Consider the following 3432-nt stretch of genomic DNA (forward strand, 5'->3'; position numbering starts at 1 on the left):
TTGACAAGGTCCTCTTGCATATATCCTGCAAGTGCACGGGTTTGTCGAAGTAATAATCCCGAGTGAGTGGGTATCGAATCCACAGGGAGTAGGGAATAAAAAATACTTAATTCGATTCTTAGCTATGTAAAAGATCAATGATAATGAGTGTGATAATGATTCAATTCTCAACAGTAAAAGTAACAAGTAAGAGAGCAAAAGTAAAGAAGGGGTAAGGCAATCGATAAAGATGGGGTACCCAAATAATGCTACACCTCGGATAATTGTTTCAAGTGCAAGAACACTCTATTATGCTTCCTAATCAATGCAATGGTGAGTCATGGACATCCTTAATTACATAGTCCCAAATCTAAGGTCAACTATGCCTAACTCTATACATGTCCCAGAGGAGAAATCGAACAATCTCAACACCTCGCACTCTCATAGAGTTGCAATGAGCTCTAGGGATTCCAAGTGATAAATCTCTTCCTTATAATAGACCTAACCCTTTGGCCAAGGTGGAAGGTCCCTAACCACAATTGAGCCCTAGATACTAAGATCACCTCAACGCTTCACTCCATTGCACGCGCAACTAGGCCCCAGTGGAGGTTCATCCCTAAGACCATTCACTCTATTATGGCCGCAAAGAACTCGAGGAACGGAGGTAGAATCTATCACGTCAGAGGGGAAAGGGGACGCTCCTGTACCTCTCGACTCACCCTCTCAACCCTCTCCAACCTAGCTTTGTCTAACGCTCGTGGTGTGTCACTCACTCACAAGGTTACCAACAAGAACTCTCAACCCTAGTGTCACTCTAGGGGAAATGTTCATACAATCAAGCATTCAAGGTTGGAACTCATAATAAACATCAATTTATTGAAAGCATAATAAAGAGGTTCAAAGAAACAAATACATCCTAGGGTTCACAATACCCGAGTACCCACTAGGGGTTTAGCTCTCCATGGAGCTAAGTACAATCAAAGAAATAGAATGTAAAAGCAATGAATCTATAAAGAAACCTCTTTAATAGTCATGTCGATGGTCTTGTGGAAAGTCCTCTACTCGTCGTCCAAGGATTCCCTCATCCGGTATAGGATACGCCTCGATGGAAGCTCCCCTACCAACCTTCTTCCTAAGGAATGATGATGTCAGAGCCGTAGAACCTCCCCAAAACCTTGGCCAATACCCCTCGAAACCCTAGCCGAAGCCCTCTCACAAGTTGGGGAAAAGATGGAGAAAAGAATACCAAAATCGGGGCTGAATCAGCTTTAAATAGGGCTGGAATCGGGCGACTACACGGGCGTGGATGCTCCACGCGCCCATGCGGAATTTCCACACGGGCGTGGATAATTTCCACACGCCCGTGTGGACTCTCTGTTTCTCTGGTTTCTCGGCCGGCTGTGAACATTGCTGCTACAGTACATGCTACAGTGCTCTGCTACAATATTTGACCTGAATAGCTTCCCAATTCCATACTTTCATCGGGGTAATGCAAACGGGCACACGTTCACGTCGTGGACCATTTGCTTCTTCAATGGTGTACACGTTGGTGGAGCTCTTGTTCTATGTGCATAAGTCAGAATGCTCGAATGTGACTGCCTTTGTGCCCCTCCAAATGGATGTGCCCACTCGAATACGAGGAGGTTAGCACACACTCTAGCATTTCACACCTGACCTATGTCTTCGCGTTTGAACCTTAGCAAGATTTCCTCCAAAATTGGTGCATTATGATCCATATTGGCCTATTTCCTTCATACTCGGCCTCACAACCCTACATGCATAAAAGTAACATAAAAACACACATATTAGTGTAAAAACCCGAGAAAAGTAATGCTCAACATAAGGAATGAACGCTTCGCATTCGTATCGCACAAGCACTTATCAAGTTTGATCATTCATATGGGAGAGTTGACACCATGGATGCTATACAGTTTCGAGCATTCAGACATCCATTCTGCATGAGTGTCACCGAGTTCTCGATTCGTATGGGCCTGTACGACAGCATGTACACATGTACATAGGAATATAGAATTCTACCGACAAATTTTCCAGGTATAGTGACTCCGCATCAGGCCTACAGGGTTTTGCGTGGACATGGACCGTATGAATCGGGAGTGTATAAGGCCACCAGCCTATCCCGGTCGAGCTACAGGTATTTACACTCGGTCCTCAGTAGGTCTGTGTTAGGTCGAGGAGACAACACAGCTGCGTTGAGTAGGCAGGACTTACTTTATGTATACTCCATGGTTCGCAATGTGCCGATTCATTTGGGGCACATAGTGGCAGACGTTTTAAGGCACTAGGGCCAGTTTGCGAGAGTGGGATTATTATTTGCTGGTCCTTACATCACCAGACTCATCTTTGGGTTAGGCTTGATGGACGCTTTACGTGGTGCTGAGAAAAGGGTCGTGCCTGCTCCTCTAGGATTTGAGATGATCCGGATGATGGGTTTGGCACACAGATGTGGGCCCGGGATATATATTATAGCTGCATCCACCCCAGAGACTACTGGGAGCGGAAGGAATGCAGCGGAGGGTCCCCGACAGATTCCCAGGCCTCAGTTCGCACAGATGGGGACTGGAGTACCCCTTACAGCACAGGAGATATGCCAGCGATCAGTACCCATTTTTACTCCTCCTCGAGCTCATGATCGTATTGGGAGACTCGAGAGTGCTGTGGGTGAGATTTGGGCCAAGATCGTGGAGCTCCGGGCTATACAGACCACCCAGTATACTGAGATATTGGCCCGTTTTGACATGGTACAACGGCTATTGATTAGCAGACCTCCGGCCCCTCCTACATCCCCACCACTATACCCACCTGCACATTTTGAGTACCGAGTAGCAGTAGCAGAGCTAGAGCGCAACACCTATACTTGATTCTGTTTTTCGTTTTTATTACTTTTTGCACTTCATTTTGGACTTGTATATTCAGAAAGGACTTTCCTTCTGAGTTTATTTTTGTTTTGTTGTCTTGAGTTATATTCATTGCCTTATCTTTTATATATACTCGAGCTGTTTTGTTTTTATTGAGCTTTACTGAAGCCCCTCGTATATGCGTGCAGATGGTCTTGTCAACATGGAACTTGAGAACTAGTCATGGACACGACCAAGGTGCTTCGGCACTTGGCCGTGTGTGCTTCACAACCCGTTGGAACATCACTCCCAAGGATTTAGCTCCATCAAATGCAACACTAGGAGTCAGGGGAGTATTGTTTTGATTGCTTCTCCCACAGTTGTTCTTAATTGATATACATTATGAGTGAGCTTGCATGTGTACATTGGGGGCAATGTACAACTTAAATGTGGGGGGGAGTTTCATAGTGCACACAACTCTTTTATATTAATTTTGATTGATATACATGCTCACATAGCCAATGGTGGTTCACCTTAGTTGCAATGATTATATTCTTGAGTTTAGGAGAAATTTTAACATTGAATGTCTTCATGCTCT

Source organism: Dioscorea cayenensis, chromosome 11, assembly GCF_009730915.1.
Source record: "Dioscorea cayenensis subsp. rotundata cultivar TDr96_F1 chromosome 11, TDr96_F1_v2_PseudoChromosome.rev07_lg8_w22 25.fasta, whole genome shotgun sequence".
NCBI lineage: Eukaryota > Viridiplantae > Streptophyta > Magnoliopsida > Dioscoreales > Dioscoreaceae > Dioscorea > Dioscorea cayenensis.